The sequence below is a fragment of the Narcine bancroftii genome, chromosome 1 (genome assembly GCF_036971445.1).
Source record: "Narcine bancroftii isolate sNarBan1 chromosome 1, sNarBan1.hap1, whole genome shotgun sequence".
NCBI lineage: Eukaryota > Metazoa > Chordata > Chondrichthyes > Torpediniformes > Narcinidae > Narcine > Narcine bancroftii.
Window position 1 is genome coordinate 459542257 of NC_091469.1, and position 22472 is coordinate 459564728.

A 22472-nucleotide genomic window follows, 5' to 3' on the forward strand; every position below is an offset into this window, starting at 1 on the left:
GATGATCAGCCACTGTTTTATTGGATGGTGGAGCAGGGATAAGGGCCCATACGACCTACTCTTGTTTCTGCATCCCATCTAATTTCAAACTGACCGTTGCTTCAGTGATTTTACAGAACCGTGTCAATGCTATGCCTCATCTCTGGAGAGACATACCACTTGGTAAAATTGTGAGGCTTGCAAATAACACGGCACTCATATACCTGTAACCCACTTCGTCCAAATGCAATGATGAATATTTTATGATGTTTCAATGACTTCTGCAGAAAGTGTGCATGAATGCAAATTGGTTATTAAATTCTGCATATCTTTTCAATCTTATTTACTATGAACATTAAAAGGAATAATAGAGCGTGGAAATGGGAAGGAGAGCAAAGCACGGTAAAAGTTAGGTGAAAGACTCTCTGTCAGAAACATTTGAACATGGGCCAAACTGGATCATTATCAACCTTCAAATGATGCCTTCACTCAAGCTAATGCCCATTCCAAAGTGCTGAAATTAGTTGATTGGAGGAGCATGCTTGAGTTAATGAGCATTCACGCAGGCAGAAAAACAGGCACTTCTTTTGATGCTCAAGTGTGAGAGCCCTCCTTTGCTTCATTTCAATGAAGAATGGATTTGCATCACCTCTCCTCCTTCATCACTCCAAATGGAGGGACTCTGAAGATTTAAAAAAAAATTGTCATTACTTTTTTCACCCAGTGTGCGACTGGGATCTGGATGACGGTGCCCACATAAGTGGTGGATACTGCGATACACACAATGTGAAAGAGGTATCCAGGGATTGGTAGAGCTAGGGGCGGCATGACTGGTGTGGCGGTCAACGCGATGCCTTTACGTGATTGAGACAGGTGTTCAAAATCTTGCGCTGTCTATAAGGAGTTTGTACGTTCTCCCCGTGTCTTTGTGGGTTTTCCCCGGGGGCTCTGGTTTCCTCCCACACACTGGGGGTGTAGGTTAATTGGGTGAAAATTGGGCAGCATGGACTCATACTGCAATAATGCTGCATGTCTATTTTTTTAATTATAATTTTTTTTTAAAAAAGCTAATTGATTGTCAGCATAGGAATGATGGGCTGAAGGCCCTCTTTCTGTTATGCATTACTCTAAAACTCCATGACTCAGTTGTCATGTGAAAGAAGTGAACTGGCTCAGGACCAGTTAGAAAAGGTCAATTGCCAGAGATGACCACTTGTGTAAATGAATTAAATGGGAAAATCATCCAAAAAACTCCCTATGTAAATTTCCTGGATATTTGCTGACAGATTGGCACAAAGCAATAATTACCAATGAAAGATTCTCAAGATTAAATGATTTGAAGTGAGGCTCTAGGCACTTCTGAAAAGACCTGCCATTATGCATTGATGAAGCAGTGTTTGGCAATACACAGACTCAGGAGACCAGACTCACTGGCAAATTTCTATAGAGATGAGGTGGAAAGGGTGCTGACTAGCTATGTGGTGGTCTGGTATGGGAACATCATACAAAAGGTGGTAGACACAGCCCAGTACAACACAGGCGAAACCCTCACCCCTTATCCCTGCACCACAGAGAACGCTGCTGTCGGAGGGTAGCAGCAATCATCAAAGACCCTTAATGTCCTCACTGCTGTCATCAGGAAAGAGATATAGATACCACAAGACTCACACCACCAGGTTCAGCCACAGCTGCTACCCCTCCACCATTAGACTCCTTAATGACTAACTCAATCAGAGACTCATGTAAGGACTCTTGTGCATTTTATTGATTTTCTTTTATTCTCTATGAATTGCACAATCATTTGTTTATATTTGTCATCTGTTTACATTTCTTTTATTTGTTTACATGTTTATGCTGTGTACAGTTTATTTTTTGCTCTACTAATTTAGTGGTAATTCTGCTGCACCCGCATGAAAAAGGAATCTCAGGGTTGTATGTGATGTCACGTATTCGCTGACAATAAATTTGAAATCTAATACAGATGGACTTTTACACTAATGAATGTCTATGTTAAAGTCAGGGCATAGATATTAATTGATGTGGAAATTCTTTTGTTTTCAACTGTAATCTAGTTGAAAACAATTGAGTAATGAAGTGGTCACCATGCACTGCAGCCGGCCAGGACGCTCCCAAGAGAGCTCCTGTAGAAGGTTGACATAATGGTGGCTGGTAGGCTTGCCCACTCCAGACTTCTCAGGAAGTGCAGCTGCTGTTGTGCCTTCCTGACAAGTTGAGTGTCCACGATAGGTCACTAGTTAAGTGAATTCCAAGGAACTTAGTTCTCTCCACTCTCTCTTCTATGGAGTTGTTGGTGTGCAGTGGAGGGTGGTCATTCCTGGTCCTCCTGAAGTCCACGATCATCTCCTTTATCTTGTCCGTGTTGAGACTCAGGTTGTTGCTCTCGTGCCATTTCACAAAATTTTCCGCCTCTCCTCTGAAGTGCAACTCTTTGTTATTGCAGAAGAGGCCAATGACTGTTGCGTCATCTGCGACACTAAGATGATCAAGGAAAACTATGGAAAATGAAATGGAGTCAATGTTTCAGCAGTTCTGAAGAGATTCATCAACGTGAAGTATTAAATCAATTCTGAATGTCTTTGAGTGTGATTGAATTTCTTACCAAAAGAACCCAGTGAATCTGCAACTAGAGCAAGTTAGGGCACAAAGACAGACTACTTTGTTTTTAAATGAGTGAACATGAAAGTCGGCAGATGCTGTGATTGTAGTAAAAACACAGAAATGCTGGAGGATCTCAGCCTGTCTCACATCATCAATAGGAGGTAAAGATAATAAAATTGACATTTCAACCTTAAGCCCTTCATCAAGATATGAATTTTAAAAAGACAGGCATCTGTGTTAAAGGTTGGGGAAAAGGGAAAAAATGGGAGGAGGAAGAATACAGATGAACAGACAAAAGGTCCAATTGCATATAATGAGTGACCGTGTTAGGGAGCTTGAGCTGCAATTGGATGAACTGAGGATCATAAGGGAAGCAGAGGCAGTGATAGAGAGGAGTTACAGGGAGACAGTCACCCCTAGAAGGCAGGACTCCGGGAATTGGGTGACTGTGAGGAAAGGAGGGAGAGCGCCAGTGCAGAGTACCCCTGGGGAAGTGCCCCTCAGCAACATGTATTCGGCTTTGGATACTGCTGGGAGGAACAGCCTATCAGGGACGAGTGGTGGGGGTCAGGTATCTGGCACGGGGGCTGCCCCTGAGGTTCAGAAGGGAAAGAAGGAAAAGAATAGGATTCTTGTAGTTGGGGACTCAATAGTCAGAGGGACAGATAGAAGGTTTGTGGGATGAGATCGGGGATCCAGGTTGGTCTGTTGCCTCCCTGGTGCCAGGGTCAGGGATATCTCTGATCGAGTACATAGCATTCTGCAAGGGGAAGGAGAACAGCCAGAAGTCGTGGTCCATGTGGGGACCAATGACTTAGTTAGAAGTGGGGATGAGGTCCTGAAACAGGATTATGTAGAATTAGGTAGGAAGTTAAAAAACAGGACCTCCAAGGTAGTAATCTCTGGATTGCTGCCCGTGCCACAAGCTAGTGAGGGTAGAAATAGGAGGATGTGGAGGATGAATTCGTGGCTAAAGAGATGGTGCAGGGGGCAAGGGATAAGATTTCAGGATCATTGGGATCTCTTCTGGGGAAGGTCGGACCTGTACAAGAGGGACGGACTCCACTTGAACTGGAGGGGGACCATTGTGCTGGCAAGTAGATTTGCTAGAGCTGTGAGGGTAGGTTTAATCTAGTTTGGCAGGGGGGTGGGGAACAGAGGGTTAGAGCAGTGTCCAGGGAGTATGGCCACCAAGCTAGGAATAAAAAAGATAACAAAGGTAGGATGGAGATTAGGGTAGAAGGTAAAAAAGAGAATATATGTGAGGGTCATTCTCTGAGATGCATATATTTTAATGCAAGGAGCATAGTGAACAAGATAGATGAGCTGAGAGCATGGATAGATACTTGGGGTCACGATATTGTGGCAATTAGTGAGACCTGGCTACAGGAGGGGCAGGACTGGCAACTTAATGTTCGGGATACATTTGTTTTAGATGTGATAGATCAGGGGGTAAAAAAGGAGGAGGAGTTGCTCTGCTTGTTAGGGAGGACATTACTGCCGTGAGGTGGCAGGATGGTATGGAGGGATCGACCAGTGAGGCTGTTTGGGTGGAATTGAGGGGTGGAGGAGGCAAGAGGGTGCTAATAAGGGTGTATTACAGACCACCAAATGGGCCAAGGGAATTAGAGGAACAAATTTGTAGGGAGATAACGTATATGTGTGAAAAACATAAGGTAGTGATCATGGGATATTTTAACTTCCCACACATTGATTGGGATACCCATACGGTTAGAGGGCTGGATGGGCTGGAGTTCATTAAATGTGTTCAGGATTGTTTTCTAAATCAGTTAGTGGAAGAAACTGACTAAGGATAGTGTAATACTGGATCTCCAGTTAGGGAACGAGCTAGATCAGGTAGTGGACATTAACGTTGGAAAACCAATTGGGTCTAGTGACCATAATTCTGTTAGTTTTGGGGTAGTTTTAAGGAAGAGCAAGGAGAGGCCTAAAGTTGAGGATCTAGATTGGAAAAGAGCAAATTTCGTAGGAATAAGAAGGGATTTGGGGAGTATTGAGTGGGACAGGATATTTTCAGGTAAGGATGTTAATGAAAAATGGAGGATATTCAAAAAAGAAATTTTGAGGGTACAGAGTAGTTATGTCCCAGTCTGGATGAAAGGAAAGGCTGGAAGTCATAGGGAGGCTTGGTTTTCGAGGAATATTGGAAATTTGGTTAGGAGAAAAAGGGAGGTGTACAAGAGGTATAAAGAGCAGGGAGCTGAGAAGTTGAAGGAGGACTTCAAGGAGTGTAGAAGGAATCTTAAGAAAGAAATTAGAAAGGCCAAAAAAAAGGCATGAAGAGGCTTTGGCTGACAGAGTAGAAATAAATCCAAAAGGTTTCTATAAGTACATTAAAAGTAAAAGATTAGTGAGAGATAAAATTGGACCCTTTGTAGATAGCGAGGGTAGGCTGAGCGAGAAGTCTGAGGAAATGGGGGAAATTTTGAATGATTTCTTTGCCTCGGTATTCACTAGGGAAAAAAATGTTGAACCAGTTGAAGTAAAGAAAAGTAGTGAGGAGGTCATGAAGCATATAAGGATAACCGAGGAGGTAGTGATGGCTGTGTTAAAAAAGATAAATGTGGATAAATCTCCCGGTCCGGACAAAATATTCCCTAGGACACTCAGGGAGGCTAGTGGACAGTTAGTGAGGCCATTAACAGAGATATTTAGGATGTCACTGGCCACGGGGGTGGTGCCAAACGATTGGAGGGTGGCGCATGTGGTTCCTCTGTTTAAGAAAGGGCCAAATGCAAACCTGGGAATTATAGGCCTGTAAGTCTGACGTCTGTGGTGGGCAAGCTGATGGAAAGTGTCCTGAGGGATGCTATTTACAAATTTTTGGAGGTACAGGGATTGATAGGGAGTAATCAGCATGGTTTTGTCAGGGGTAGATCATGCTTGACAAACCTGATTGAGTTCTTCGAGGGGGTTACAAAAAAGGTTGATGAAGGGAAAGCTGTGGATGTTGTCTATTTGGACTTTAGTAAAGCTTTTGACAAAGTTCCCCACAGGAGGTTAGGAAAAAAGGTGGAGGCATTAGGTATAAATAAGGAGGTAGTGAAATGGATTCAGCAGTGGTTGGATGGAAGGTGTCAGAGAGTAGTGGTAGAAAATTGTTTGTCCAATTGGAGGCCAGTGACTAGTGGAGTTCCTCAGGGCTCGGTCCTGGGTCTACTATTATTTGTTATATATATTAACGATCTGGATGTAGGGGTGGAGAATTGGATAAGCAAGTTTGCGGATGACACAAAGATTGGTGGTGTTGTGGACAGTGAGGTAGATTACCTTAGATTAAAAGGTGATTTAGGAAGGCTGGAGGTGTGGGCTGAGAAATGGCTGATGGAATTTAATACAGATAAATGTGAGGTGCTGCATTTTAGAAAGGCAAATTTAAATAGGTCATATACATTGAATGGTAGACAATTGAGGAGTGCCGAGCAACAAAGGGATTTAGGAGTTATGGTAAATAGTACCCTCAAGGCTGATACTCAGGTAGATGGTGTGGTGAAGAAGGCATTTGGAATGTTGGCCTTCATAAATCGGAGTATTGAATTCAAGAGTAGGGAGGTTATGATGAAATTGTACAGGGAATTGGTGAGGCCAAATTTGGAGTACTGTGTAAAGTTTTGGTCACCAAATTATAGGAAAGATATAAACAAAATAGAGAGAGTGCAGAGAAGGTTCACGAGAATGTTGACAGGATTTCAGGGTCTGAGTTACAGGGAAAGGTTGTGCAGACTGAGGCTTTTTTCTCTGGAGCGTAGAAGATTGAGAGGGGACTTGATAGAGGTGTTTAAGATTTTAAAAGGGACAGACAGAGTAAATGTGGATAGGCTTTTTCAATTAAGAAAGGGGGAGATTCAAACTAAAGGACATGGTTTAAGATTGAAGGGGGAAAATTATAAGGGGAACATGAGGGGAAATTTCTTTATGCAGAGGGTGGTGGGGATGTGGAATGAGCTTCCGGCAGACGTGGTCGAGGCATGATCATTGGTTACATTTAAGTAAAGACTGGACCGTTACATGGATAGGAGGGGACTAGAGGGGTATGGACCAGGTGCTGGTCAGTGGGACTAGGAGGGTGGGGATTTGCTACGGCATGGACTAGTAGGGCCGAACTGGACTGTTCTGTGCTGTAAGTGGTTATATGGTTATATGGTTATATGGATATGATAAGAGAACAGAAAAGAGTAAATTTGACAATTGATTGGGAAAGATGCCTAATGGAGAAGTCCATTTGGAGGGTGCTCAGATGGAGTATATTATTCCTCCAGTTTGCAGTTGGTCTCACTCTGGCAGTGCATGAGACCATGTATGGACATGTCTGCAAGGGAATGCAGAGGGGAATTGAAATGGGTGGTCACTGAGAGATAATAGCATAGATATTCCAGTCCATGGCAGGTGCTCAATGAAGCAGTCTCTCCGATGTAGAGGAGACCACAACGGGAGCATCGGATGCAGGAGATGACCACCTGGAAATTCACGTGAAATGTTGCTTCACTTGGAAGGACTGTTTGAGGCCCCGAATGATGGTGATGGAGGAGGTGTGGGTGCAAGTGGAGCATCTCCTGTGGTCACAGGGGCAAGTGCTAAGGGGGTGATTGGTGAGGCGGGAGGAGTGGATGAGGGAGTCATGGAGGGAGCTGTCCTTATGGGATGTGAAGAGAGAGCTGTCCCTATGGGATGCGAGGAGGGGTGGAGACTCATTTTGTGCTACAAGGGACTTTGAACAAAAGTGACCTTGTAGGCAAGCACACGCTCACACCTGATCTCACTAAATAGCGTCATACATGCAATTTGTCATTGCTTCCCCATGATTGGCAGCCCAGAACTGATAATGTGGAGAAAGTCAGAAAATGGAATTTAATTACCACTTTGGACAAAATCATATAGAAGCTGCCTTTCTCTCCAGCCCGAGCTAAAGAGGCGAATTGAAACTCCAATCATATCTGAGTGTCTTCACAAGCCAACTAGTTATTGCTTCGTGCATAATATTGGCAGTCCCTGAAAGCAGATCTCCTTGACTTGGAAAGTGAATGACACCCAAGGACATCAGGGGAAAATAAGTAAATAAATTTATTCAAAACTTATTCTTCAGTCAATTTCTTTTCAGCTATTAAGCCTACACCATAAAGTTACAAAATTCTGATTATTCTGAAGGAGGGAGGAATGCTTCGTCTGGATTACCATTTACCATCCTGAAATAGTTTAGGAAATAATGTTGGTCTGCATCTGTTATGTGAATACGCCTCTCAAGTAAAGAGAACAGCAGCATGAAAAAATAATATACCATTGCCCACATAAAAAGAGCAAGCCTGCAATGTAATTTGAACTTCTCGTTACTATTTATTATTTATCACCTACAGCGGCCTTTCTGATGTAAGCTGTAACTTTTCTATTTCTTTCCTTTCTCCTTTCTCCAGCTCAGCAATACCAAGGGTTCCATTTTCAGCTGTGCTTCTAAACTATGGAATTCTCCGTCCACTGGTATTGCTGAATCAGGCCAACTCTCAAAATACACATCTGCCTGGCAAGCTATCTCCTTCAAGACTCTTCCCGCTTTAGAAGTTCTCAAGCATTCCCGCCAGCATCTGAAAAACAAGGTCCCTGGGTGCAAAATGCTACCCACAAAGCCATTCAAGGGAATGCAGGGCTTCTGGGGAATCCAGCTGTGCATTTGCCATATTGTGGGATACTATTATTGCCTCTTTTCATGTTTTAGGTTAATTTTTTTCTTTTTAATGCCCACTCCCCTGATCATTGCAAATATTTTTTTTATTCTCTGCAATCCTCTATTTTAAAAGTTGTTAAACAGGAAAATCTGCAGTCGCTGTGATTGTAGCGCAATATGCAAGTATAGACAAAACTTTCTTTGTTCTAATAAATCCTAATTTCAGAGTATTATCTTCCAAAGCGTGAGCTGCGATATCCCAAATTTTGATCTCTTTAATCCAACAAATTAAACTCTGTGGCTGTTAGTTTAGGTCATTGTTATTAGTTGATAGCACGGATAAACATTTTGCATAGCTTCACAATAAGACTTTCATAATGATGAATAACAAATTATTTACTGTACAAACATACAAAGATATATAGACATTTTTTCAAAAGTATATGAAGATACAAAATCTTAAAGAGATACAAAAATTTTAAAGAGATAAACAAATCCAAAGACAAATTTCTCATGCTCACACTTCTTTCACATCTTGTTGAAGGAGAGGCAAGTTGTTAGCCTCGGCAGATATTATGACATATTGCAGCATAGTCTCACTATGGTAACACTACAAACAATAGACCTCTTAAAGAGACAGGCACAAAGTTAACTAAGAATCATAAACATAAGGTTTTAACCTTTACACAAGATTGCTGGATAAATTAAATAGGTCATGCAACATCTATATGAAGTAAAGGGAAGCCTGAGCCCTTCTTCAGAATTGCATGCAAAGAGAAAACCCAACTATAAAGGCAGAGGTTCTCTGCCTTTACGTCGGGAGACTTACCTTCTTGAATGCTCCAAAGCGTAGACTGCAATCCCTTTCGGGGAAGGATAATCGGCGGAGCACTGCATTCCGCTGACTCATGTAAATGTACAGCCCCTGCAAGCGGCTGGTTAGGGGCAGGCTGATGACACCGTCAGCCTGTAACCCATCTCCCAACTCACCCCTCTCCCTCCATTGCCCCCTTAGGCCAGGGACCTTTGGCAGGAGCCATCAGGGCCACCAGGAGCAGTAAGGGCAGGGGCAGCCGGCAGGAGCCATCAGGGCAGGGCAGGCAGGCAGGAGCCGTCAGGGTAGCGGGGGCCGGCAGGAGCCATCAGGGGCCATCAGGCAGTAGGGGGCGGCGGGGGCCGTCAGGAGCAGCCCACGCGGGCTATGACAGACTCACCGGGCCACTTCGGCGTTCAGGGCCACTGTCTGCAGCTCAAAACATGGCAGAGCAATACCCATAATCCTCCGCACAACTGGAACTGTTCTGGGAAACTCAAAGCAGTTCCAACTGCAAGGAGGATTATGGGTAGGGAAGACGGCCATTGCTCTGCCGCATATTTATGATGGGTGGCACTATCGCACAAGTCATCCCGCCTCCATCGACTCCGGAGGGCGCTACAAGGTGCAGCCTTTTAGAACTGCTCCATGAAAGGTAAGTTTTATGTTGTTAAACCAGTGCAGGATTTCAACGGTAAATGACAGGGCCCTGGGAGTGTCGTAGAACACATAGTTCCCTGAAAATGGCAACCAAAGAATCCCTTGCCTTTAATGGATAGGACATTGAGATGACATGTTATAATACAATGGTTAGACTGCAACTGATATATTTTGTGAAACTGTAGTTGGCATAGTGTAGGAAGTGGGTAATTAAGCTGGAGTGCATGGAGAAAAGATTCACAAGGAGAGCTGGAGTTATGAGAGGGTTAGTTAAGCTGTTTTTCTTGTTTTCCAATGCTGTCTCTGATAACTCATTAATTATGTTTTTTTGAACAGCTGCTGTGTTCCAGCAAGTTACTCCCATTTTCTCCTGTGTATAAAGGTCGAAACGGGAATGAGGGCGCCATTTCCATTCCACTATTTTACCTCCTGGACCCCTTGTAAATTTCCCGGAACAGCTGCTGTCTAAAGTGAATTGCAGGCATTCTGTGAACAACGGGCTAATGAATAGCACGTTTCGATGACTGTCCAAGTCATCTGGCAGAATTGCCATTGCTCAGAAACAAGCACCAGGACTTGTCCTGTGGCAGACAGAGGAGCTCCTGTACAGCCGGAGCACAAGTTGTCCCCGAGATGTGACTGCAGTGGAGAGGAGACAGTCACTTTAGAGAATGCAGATTTGCAAAAAGTGTGTGAAGAAGGATGCAAGGATCCTTGTCACAGTTCATCCCCAGCAGTAGCATGTCAGAGAACCCTCTGATCTACATGTGTACTCATGATGCACTCAGAGAACGACACCAAGAACTGCTTGAAGACCATTAATTGGGTGAAAAATGCATTTTAGTCTGTCTGAAACCTTTCAGCACATGGAGATGTCAGTGCGGGAATGCTGCCAACTGGCACATTCCGGGCTGCAGGAGTACATGCTGAGGGACGCGCTGAGGCTTGGTGCAGCTAACGCAAGGGCACTGTGGGGAAGGAAGACACTCTAGTTTTTGTGGTGCACACAATAATCACATCGACATGATGGAGTAATTAGACGGCTTTAATTACCAAAACACTGAGCATTACTGATACATGACCTGGCCAGGTTCCAGGTACAGGAGCAAGAGGGGGAAAATCCGGGCATGCCAGCCTTCATTGGGAAATCCGGGAAGGAGCCAAGGAAGGGGTTAGGGAATGTTCAGGTAGGTTACATCTATGCAAATACATTTCACTACAGACTTCTTCCATTACTGGGCATTACGGGCTGAGACAGAGGGGAAGCCCTGTCATGCAGGTGATAAGGTGCCACTGTGTAAATAGACTGTCACAATGTAGAGTGATGAAAATGTATGGATATGAAACGAAGGGTGGAAAGAGACTTTAAACAGTCTAACCTTTATAAATAAAGTCTACTTTTGGTCAATAAAAGTAAGACTTAGGAGATTTGGAGGAGATTTGAGGAATATATTTTTCAATCAGAGTGTTTGCTATCTGGACAGGGTCGGCACCAAGGGGGAGGGGGGCATTCGTGAGCATTACCTTCCTCCCCAAACGAGGTATTGTGACACCTCCACCCCCCCCCCCCACCCCCCACCCGCAGCACTAGTGTCTTTAGTGTCACTAGTCTCCACAAACACAAGCAGTACATTTGTCTTTTACTTTGGAGGGAGGGGGAAGTGTAATGACGGCAGCACTCAGAGGAGGTTCATGGTAGGAAGGCACCACCCCTCCGCCCTGGCCACTGAGCAAGTTTTCAAATGTCAGTTAGCCTAATGCCCCCACCCCGATTAGAGTAGTTCTGATGCCGAACCTGTATCTGGAATGAGAGGATGGTTGAAGCAGGTGGCCTTGGAATGTTCAAGAAAAATTTACATGAGCACCTGAAATGCTATGATTTAGAAGACCAAGTTCTGTGAAACATAATTAGTACAGTAGGGTACCTGATGGCCTGTATGGACAAGGTGGGCTACAGGGCTTGTTTCCATGCTGTATGACTCAATGACTCCAAATGGGATACAGCCTTTGTGTTCAATTCCTCCCTGCAATAATTTGACTCAAACAGAAGTACATTTATGCTACATTGTGGCAATTATGAGTGAACTAAAATTGGCCCCTGATTGACATTAACAACCATTCACTGCTTTTTTGCCAGAAGACCCTCTTGTTATTTTCAACAAAATATATGATTTGATGCTGGTCTGGCTTAAATAACTAAGTTTTTTTAAAAACATGAGTTGCATCACTTTTAAATTTTGATCAAAATGCTCTTGGTGACCTGACAGGTTGGATGGTCTAGGTAAATTCTCCATCTCGTTTATTTGCATTGGGTTCAAAGTGCCTTTGGTAATGCATAACTTTTATTGCCCTCATCTTTTCATAGTTACTCTATTTCCACGCAATTTTTACTCGTACACATGAACTGTGAGCAGCATGAATATAGACCATCTGGCCAGTGCAGTAGGCGCTGGTGGAATGAGAATCCTTTTGATGGCTCTTATTACATTCCAAGATAAAATCAGCACCTTTTGTGGCACCTTTATTCCTTAGACGCTTCGCAGAGTGAAATCTAAGTTAGGCTCTGTGCTTCAGAAGGAGTTATTTGGATGGCTTTGTTTTCAATTTGTTTGAATGAAAACAGAAAGACTTTAGAGAAGGATTGTGCAGAAGCCATTATGCCAGTTGGCACCCATCAGACATGAAGGAGAGCTTTGAAAACCAGAGTTTAAAAATGTGAGGCTCAAAAGTAAGGGCAAATATTGCTGGTGGCACCCAATGGGTTAAATGGCCTTTAAATATTATTTTCAAGAGGTAGAGCAGTTCCTGAGTGTTTGGGAAAGGTAGGTGTTACTGTGCCTATCTCTGCTTTGTCCCTGAGGATTAAAGGAGTTATTATTACTGTCCATCTCTATCTCCAGATCTCGTGGTGGTGCATGAAAAGCTTTCTACTTGCGTTATTGTGTGGCAAGCAGCAGTGGTGGATTAACTACCACCTGGGCTCTAGGCTGAGCTTTAGTTTGGCCCTCCTTGACCTTGCCCCTCTACCCCATGGCCCGCACCCTTCGCTGAATAGAATAAAGTTAAATTATTCTATTTATTAGCCTTTGGGCATGATGCCCTCCCATATTCTGCATTTATTCGTCGAATGTGTGCTGGAAATTCACCAGTTGGGGTTTGGTTGGAGGAGGGAAGGAAAAACTTCATTAAGATCAAACAAAGCTTTACAGAAGCCGTCTGCTGGTCCCAAATATTTGAAAAGTCTGCTAGTTACAAAAGAATAAATAAAATCAGATCTAAAAAATAGTCTCGATAGAAAATAACACAGAAGGGAGAGTTTTTTAATAAAGTAAACCTCCCGTGAGTGACGCGGCACTCACTGCAGGAGGCAGAGCTTAGACTCACGCACGCGTACAAACATGAGCATTGTCCGACAGGTAGCAGTAGGCCCTTTCAAACAGCCATGTAAAATGGGGTTAACTGGGCAAATTGCCCGGTTAGTGCTCCAGTTACGCAGCAGTTAGAAAGGGTCTGACTTGGTCAACCCTGTCGGAATCCAACCGGGTCCCTGATCTACCTCAGAGATAGTCAGGGAACCCAGTTAAACCTACCTAGTTCGTGTCCACAGATGATTTCAAAAGAAGATGTCCAACCCACTTATTCCAGTGACGCCAGCGCTTGAGTGCGTGCGTCACCGGGCAGCCAACATTTGAACATCCAGCAGTACTTCCGGTGATTACATGACACATCACTGTTGGGTGGGATCCCCATTAAAGTGCCAGGTTGGCGATTTAATGGGTCGATCCCCCTGCAATTTAAAAGGTGCTTCCAGCACCTTTGCCCCAGTAACCTCATTTGGGTTCCAGGAGGGCTACCCAAGTGCTGCAATTTAAAAGAGGCTAATAAGGACAGTAAAAGGAGAGTTAGTGTTTGTTATCTACTTTGATGTTGAGAAGGTCTTTGACAAGGTGAGGCTGCCAATCAAGATCGGGGCTGATGGAACTGCAGAAAAATCTCCAAAAAATCCAATAGGAAATTCAGAAGAAATGTCTGTGCGTAAAGAGTGATGAAAACATGGAACGACCTGGCATAAAGAGTGGTGGAGGTTTGAATAATGCAAATACATTTAAAACAATGTTTTTAAACATTTTCTTTCCACTCACATATCACTTTAAGTAATCGCTATACCATAGGTACTCTGTGATTAGTAAGAGATTGCTTAAGGTATGTGAGTGGGAAGAAAAAGTTTGAAAACCTTGTCAAAGGCCTTCTGAACCTCAAAGTAAACTACAACCACTGATCCTCCTTTGTCTGTCCTTCCTGCTATTTCTTCAAACTGTTTTAATCGTACCAAATTGACTCGTTATGTGCACGGTTTCATAACTCCAAAGGAAATGGGCCAATGACAATTTTTCTCAAGCAAAATATTTTGGTTCCAAATGGGTCGAGAGCAGTGGGTCTCAACATTTTTTTTTCCCATTCATAATCCCTTGCTAATCACAGAGCAGCTATGGCATAAGGATTACTTAAGGTGGTATGTGAGTGGAAAGGAAGATGTTTGAAAAACATTGGTTTAAAGGAAATTTGGTCAAGCACAAGTGAGAAGTAAATAAATGGCTATGTTAACAAATGTGGATGAGGCAAATAAGAGCTTCACAAGTGGCGCATAAATGCAAGGAGAGCCTTTCTTTCTCTGCATCTTAAGTAATCCTTGTCTATGGAATAATAAAACCCACCACCTACTTCATAACACTAATTTACTGTTTTTAATTTTAACGATTCCTCTGCAATAATATGACATTTTTGACTTTAGCAGGTTTTCATATTTTTAATTTTAAATTCTTTTCAGTGTTTTTCATCTGAACTGTGGGTTAATATAGGTCAGGATAACAATTCCTCTCGATCAAATCTTTTTTTCTGCGCCAATCTCCTTATTTTTCTCATAATTAAATTGCGCATCCACCTCTTGTCTTCTCAATCTATCTCAATTGGAAACTAGTCCCCCAATCTAATCTCCATTCTTTCCAGGCCTAATTATTAGGCAGCTTCAGATAAACACTTTTTTTTTCCTGAACAAAAACTCCTTGACTATATTTTCAACAATGAAAGTGAATTTAAGCTCGATTCTGATGGGACTCTCATTCAGTTTTTAAAAAGCACTTAAGTAATGGTTGCCTGAAAATTGCTGTGAGCTGTAACTGTGTCTCATTATTGCTTACAGTAATCCAGGGAAACTATGAAGAGTATGCTATTAGTGGACTAAGCAATGAATGGCCCAGTTAATCAGCAAAAAATAAACAAGGCTCAGGAACCATTAGCCCAAAAGGAAGTGTTGCTATTGTCACAACGCGTAAGAATGCATGCAGAGAAGCTTAATCTAGGCTTCCCTGGAAGGAGCAAATTTACGAGGCCTTGACTAAGCCATGTAAATCTTTAACTTCAATTTGATTGTGCTAACAAAATACCTACGACTTCTGGATGTTTTCAATCCTAAATTTATTTTAAAAAAAGCTCAAAACAAATGACTGGATAAAATTCCTGTCATTTTTAACTTCTCCATCCTTTTTTTTTTGGACTCTCTTCCATATAAAATTGCTTGTGCTTGCTGAATAGCTCCTTCAATTTTATTCTGTATTGCTACAGGAAAAAACAGCATGATCACCACATTAGCAATAGCATACAGGAGTAAGCATGGTTTTCTCTGCGTGGTTGATGAAGGGATGCAATATACACTCCAAGTTTATAAAAAAGCTGTTTTGCACTTGATATTACATTCAGAGTTGCTACTCGTAATATTGAAGTTGAAGTGAAATACATAAAGCACTGAATGAAGTAACAAAAATAAAATTCTACTTTAATGAAATAAAATTTTCAAGTTTGTATTGAACACAAATTATTTTTTTTAACAGAGTGGAAATTTTACCCAGTTGAATCATGCCTTAACTTGAAATTTTGAAATGTATTTGCATTATCCATATGTTTTACACATTAGCAGTGTTCTCTGTGTAATGCTCCAATGGAACACTACCTTGAGACATTGTCATTCAGAAATCTGGTCCTTACAACATCCCTCCCTGAGGAGGTATCAGCCTGGCTAGATTCCCAACTGAAGGTACCTGATTGAATTCCTGGAATGCCAGCAATTCAACCCAGAAATCATCGCGCCAGTGAGGGTAGAAATAGGAGGATGTGGGGGATGAATATGTGGCTAAAGAGATGGTGCAGGGGGCAAGGGATAAGATTTCTGGATCATTGGGATCTCTTCTGGGGAAGGTCGGACCTGTACAAAAGGGACGGACTCCACTTGAACTGGAGGGTGACCAATGTGCTGGCAAGCAGATTTGCTAGAGCTATGGGGGAAGGTTTAAACTAGTTTGGCAGGGGGGTGGGGAACAGAGTGTGAGAGCAGTGTCAAGGGAGCATGGCCACCTAGATGGGAATAATAACGTTAACAAAGGTAGGATGGAGATTAGGGTAAAAGGTAGAAAAGAGAATATAGGTGAGGGTCACTCTCTGAAATGCATATATTTTAATGCAAGAAGCATAGTGAACAAGGAGATGAGCTTAGAGCATGAACAGATACTTGGGGTCATGATATTGTGGCAATTAGTGAGACCTGGCTACAGGAGGGGCAGGACTGGCAACTTAATATTCCAGGATACATTTGTTTTAGATGTGATAGATCAGGGTATAAACAAGGGGGAGGAGTTGCTCTGCTTGTTAAGGAGGACATTACTGCCGTGAGGTGGCAGGATGGTCTGGAGGGATCATCCAGTGAGGCTGTTTGTTTTAGATGTGATAGATCAGGGGGTAAAAAAGGGGGAGGAGTTGCTCTGCTTGTTAAAGAGGATATTACTGCCGTGAGGTGGCAGGATGGTTTGGAGGGATCATCCAGTGAGGCTGTTTTGGTGGAATTGAGGGGTGAAGGAGGTATGTGGGTGCTAATAGGGTGTATTACAGACCACCAAATGGGCCAAGATTATATGGTTATATGGTTATAATTTCCATATTTTTTTTTATGGATGTGGCTCTTTAAAAAAATTGTCACTATAACCATAGAAACAGGCTCTTTTGGACCCATCTAGTCTATGCCAAAAAACTTTTTTTTGCCTAGTCCACTGACTTGCACCAAGTTCACAGCCCTCCATACCTTTCCCATCCATGTACCTGTCCAAATTCTTCTTAAATGTTAAAAATTAGCTCGCCTTTAACACTGAGTTAGAATTTATCATGGATTTAACATGGAGTTCAGTCGCATTTCTGAATGGTGAGGATTCCACCATAGCCGCTTTCAGCTCAGTTAATAATCTTGCTGGTTATCCTTGATTCAAAAACAAGAATGAATCACATGTACCTGTATCTATTTTTGACACAAAGGGTCAGGTTTTTTCTTCTCAGAACCATAGAACATTACAGCACAAAACCAGGCCCCTTCAGACTTTCTAGTCTGTACCAGACTTTTATTCTATCTTGTCCCACCTACCTGCACCCTGACCATAGCCCTCAATACCTCCCCTATCAATGTAACTGTCGAATTTTTTCTTAAATGTTAAAATGTTAAAATTGAACCAGCATTCACCACCTCAGCTGGCAGCTCAATCCACACTCCCACCACTCTCTCTGTGAAGAAGTTCCCCCTAATCTTTTACCTTTTTATTCTTAACCCATCTCCTCTAGTTTGTATCTCACTTCTTTGGCTTGGCTTCGCGGACGAAGATTTATGGAGGGGGTAAAAAGTCCACGTCAGCTGCAGGCTCGTTTGTGGCTGACAAGTCCGATGCGGGACAGGCAGACACGGTTGCAGCGGTTGCAGGGGAAAATTGGTTGGTTGGGGTTGGGTGTTGGGTTTTTCCTCCTTTGCCTTTTGTCAGTGAGGTGGGCTCTGCAGTCTTCTTCAAAGGAGGTTGCTGCCCGCCAAACTGTGAGGTGCCAAGATGCACAGTTTGAGGCGTTATCAGCCCACTGGCGGTGGTCAAAGTGGCAGGCACCAAGAGATTTCTTTAGGTAGTCCTTGTACCTTTTCTTTGGTGCACCTCTGTCACGGTGGCCAGTGGAGAGCTCGCCATATAACACGATCTTGGGAAGGCGATGGTCCTCCATTCTGGAGACGTGACCCATCCAGCGCAGCTGGATCTTCAGCAGCGTGGACTCGATGCTGTCGACCTCTGCCATCTCGAGTACTTCGACGTTAGGGATGAAAGCGCTCTAATGGATGTTGAGGATGGAGCGGAGACAACGCTGGTGGAAGCGTTCTAGGAGCCGTAGGTGGTGCCAGTAGAGGACCCATGATTCGGAGCCGAACAGGAGTGTGGGTATGACAACGGCTCTGTATACACTTATCTTTGTGAGGTTTTTCAGTTGGTTGTTTTTCCAGACTCTTTTGTGTAGTCTTCCAAAGGCGCTATTTGCCTTGGCGGGTCTGTTGTCTATCTCATTGTCGATCCTTGCATCTGATGAAATGGTGCAGCCGAGATAGGTAAACTGGTTGACCGTTTTGAGTTTTGTGTGCCCGATGGAGATGTGGGGGGGCTGGTAGTCATGGTGGGGAGCTGGCTGACGGAGGACCTCAGTTTTCTTCAGGCTGACTTCCAGGCCAAACATTTTGGCAGTTTCCGCAAAGCAGGACGTCAAGCGCTGAAGAGCTGGCTCTGAATGGGCAACTAAAGCGGCATCGTCTGCAAATAGTAGTTCATGGACAAGTTTCTCTTGTGTCTTGGTGAGAGCTTGCAGGCGCCTCAGATTGAAGAGACTGCCATCCGTGCGGTACCGGATGTAAACAGCGTCTTCATTGTTGGGGTCTTTCATGGCTTGGTTCAGCATCATGCTGAAGAAGATTGAAAAAAGTGGAAAAAGCCTATCTATATTTACTCTGTCTATCCCCTCATGATTTTAAATACCTCTGTCAAATCTCCCCTCACTCTTCTACGCTCCTGAAGTCTGGTCAACATCCTAGTAAATCTTCTCTGCACTCTTTCTATCTTACTGATATCTTTCCTGCAGTTAGGTGACCAAAACTGCACACTATACTGCAAATCTGTCCTCACCAATATTTTATACAACCTTACTATAGCATCCCAGCTCCTAAACTCAACACTTTGATTTACACAAAATCAGTGAACCGGTGCAGACTCGAAAGGCCAACGTGGCCTGTTTCCACTCCGTAAATGGTAATATGGTTATATGAAGGCCAATATGCCAAAAGCCCGCTTTTCAACCCTTTCCACCAGCGACGCCACTTTCAAGGAATTATGTATCTGTATTCTCAGATCCCCCTGTTCTATCACACTCCTTAATGCCCTACCATTCACCATGTACATCCTTTTTTGGTTTGTCCTTCCAAAATGCAACACCTCACACTTGTCTAAATTAAATTCCATCTGTCATTTTTGAGTTCATTTTTCCAGCTGGTCCAGATCCCTCTGCAAGCTTTGAAAACCTTCTTCATTGTCCACAATGCCTCCAAGTTTAGTGTCATCTGAAAACTACCTGATCCAATTTATCACATTATCATCCAGTTCATTGATATAGATGACAAGCAAACACTAATCCCTGAGGCACGCCACTAGACATAGGCCTCCAGTCTGAGAAGCAATCATCCATCACTACACTCTGGTTTCTCCTGTCCAGCCATTGTCAAATCTAGTTCATTACTTCACCATGAAAACCCAATGTCTGAACCTTCTTGACTAACCTCCCATGTCAGACCTTGTCCATGTAGACAAAATTAACATTCCTTCCTTTCTCAACTTTCCGGGTAACCTCCTTGAAAAACTCTATAAGATTGGTTAAGCATGACCTACCAGACACAAAGCCACACCGACTATCCTTAATCAGTCCATGGCTATCCAAATAATCGTATATCTGATCTCTTAGAACACTTTCCAATGATTTACTGATGTCAGACTAACTGACTTATAATTTCCATGGTTACTTTTGCAGTCTTTTTTAAAAACGTGAGCTACCCTCCCATCCTCCAGCATCACACCTGTGTCTAAGGACATTTCAAATATTTCTGCCAGACCCCTTGCAATTTCTACACTAGCGTCCCTCAATTTCCGAGGGAATGTCTTGTCAGGCCCTGAGGATTTATCCACCCTTATTTGCTTTAAGACAACAAACACTTCCTCCTCTTTAATCTGTATAGGTTTCATAACCTCGATGCTTGTTTTCCCCTTACTTCTCACGACCCTGTGCCCTTTTCCTGAGTGAATACTGATGAAAAGAAAGCACATGATCTCCCCCCATCTTTTTGGCTCTGTACAAAGCTGACCACTCCGATCTTTAAGGGGACCAATTTTGTCCCTTACTCTTCTTTTGCTCTTAATATACCTGTAGAAACTCTAAGGATTTTCCTTCTCTTTGTCTGCCAAAGCAGCCTCATGTCTTCCTTTAGCCTCCCTCATTTCTTTTTTGAAGTTTGCCTTACACTTTTTCATATTCTTCAAGTACCTCATTTGCTCCATGTTGCCTATATCTGCTATACACTTCTCTTCTTCCAAATCAGATCCCCAATATCCCTCGAAAACCAAGGTTTCCTATGACCACTAATCTTGCCTTTAATCCTGACAGGAACATACAAACTCTGTGCTCTCAAAATGTCACATTTGAACGTCCACTTACCTTGCATATCCTTGCCTGAAATCATCTTATTCCAATCAATACATTCTAGATCCTTTCTCCAATTTGAATCACAAGCAGAGGTTGAGGCCTATCCTTCTCCATAATTAACTTGAAACTAATGACATTATGTTCACTGGAGCCAAAATGTTCCCCTACACATACTTCTATCACCTTTCCTGACTTGTTCCCTAAAAGGAGACCCAGTATTGCATTCTCTCTAGTTGCTACCTCTATATATATTGATTTAGAATACTTTCCTGAACACATTTGACAAACTCCAAGCCATCCAGCCCTTTTATAGTATGGGAATCCCAGCCAATATGTGGAAAATTAAAATCTTCTGCTATCACAACCTTATCTTTTCTGTAGCTGTCTCTCTACAGATTTACTTCTCCAATTCTTGCTGCCATTTGGGCGGTCTATAGTATAACCGGGGTCATTCCTTTCCCATTTCTCAGCTCTACCCATATAGTCTCAGTAGATGAACCCTCTAGTCTGTCCTGTCTGAGCATAGCTGTGAGATTTTCCCTAATGAGCAATGCCACTCCTCCCTCTTTCATCCCCCCACCAACTCTGTTCTATTGAGTCTAAAGCAACGGAAGCCTGGAACATTGAGTTGCTAATCCTGTCCCTCCTACAACCAAGTTTCATGAATGTCCACAGTGATACAATTCCATGTGCTAATCCACGATCAAAGTTCATCTGTTTTTCCTACAATACTCCTTGCATTGAAATAGATGCACTTTAGAAAATTTCCACCTCGTACAATCCGTTGACTTGAAATGGTGCTTTTAATTTTCACCTCATCTTTTCCATCGTCCACTCGTCTATCTGCACTGAGTCTCTGGTTTCCATCCCCCTGCAAATCTAGTTTAAGTCAAGTTGTGTTTATTTGCCATTCATACCATAAAACTTACAGTGAAAACGAAATAGCACTTCTCTGGACAATGGAGTTATTTATTGACATGGATAAATTACCTTATAAACAATTTTTATAAATAACATGTCACTCATTAAATATCATGTTACATATGCTAGCCCTGTGTCCTCGAAGTTCAGAAGCCTCAAGGCTTGGTGGAAAAAGCTGTCTCGTAATCTGGTCACAAAGGCCTGAATACTTCGGTTCCTCTTCCCAGATGGCAGGAGGAAGAATAGATTGTGGGAGGGGTGTGTGGAATCCTTCTCAATGTTTATAGCTTTCTGCAAACAACAATCATTATAAATGTCCATCGTGGCAGGGAGAGAGACTCCAATAATCCTGTCAGCAGTCTTTACTATCCATTGCAGGGACTTGCATTCTGAGATGGTACAGTTCCTGAAGCAGGTGGTGATGCAGTTACAAAGGATGCTCTCAATGCATCCCCTATAGAATGTAGTGAGGGTGAAGGGTGGAAGGTGAAGTTTCCTCAACTTGGAAGAGTACTGTCAAATCTTCCTGCAAGGATATTAGTCTTCCTCCTGTTCAGATGTAGACTGTCCTGCTGGAACAGGTCCCACTTTCCCTGGAAGAGAGCCTAATGATTCAGAAATTTGAAGCCCTCCCTTCTACACTATGTCTTTAGCCACATGTTAAGCTGCATTATCCTCCTATTTCTAACCTCACGAGCACAATCCTGAGATTACAACCCTGAAGGTCCTGTCCTTCTACCTAGGGCTTAACTCCCTGAACTCTCCTTGTAGGTCCTCCTCACCTTTCCTACTGTTGTCATTGTTCCCTATATGGACCATGGTATCTGGCTGCTCACCTTCCCTTCTAAGAATCCCGTGAAGTCGATCTGAGATATCTTGGACCTTGGCACCAGGGAGGCAACATACCATTCAGGATACTCGATCTCTGACTGATGACTGATTCCTGCAATGGCTGGACTGACTTGTTTAGAAAGACTGGAGAGATTCAAATTTGAACAATAAGAAGATATCTCATTGAAACATGTAAAATTCTGACACGAATTCCACTGGAGGAAAAATGTTGTGGATGTTGGGGAACTCCAGAAGAAAGGGTCACAGTCTAAGGATAAGAGATATGCCACTTAGGACTGAGATGAGAGAAATGGCTTCATTCTGTTCTGAACTTGTGGAACTCCCTGCCACAGAAAATTGTGGAGGCCAGTTCATTAGATATAT

General features: G+C 43.0%; 2 long non-coding RNA genes across 2 annotated transcripts in view; one reads left to right on the forward strand and one right to left on the reverse strand.

Annotated features, from left to right (window-relative positions):
• Window positions 1–2575, forward strand: part of LOC138753703 (uncharacterized) — a 46386-nt gene extending 43811 nt beyond the window's left edge. Inside the window, exon 3 of the long non-coding RNA XR_011351375.1 lies at window positions 2441–2575. This is a non-coding gene — a long non-coding RNA (uncharacterized lncRNA). The remainder of the gene's footprint in view (window positions 1–2440) is intronic.
• Window positions 308–22472, reverse strand: part of LOC138753697 (uncharacterized) — a 34150-nt gene continuing 11985 nt past the window's right edge. Inside the window, exon 2 of the long non-coding RNA XR_011351374.1 lies at window positions 308–661. This is a non-coding gene — a long non-coding RNA (uncharacterized lncRNA). The remainder of the gene's footprint in view (window positions 662–22472) is intronic.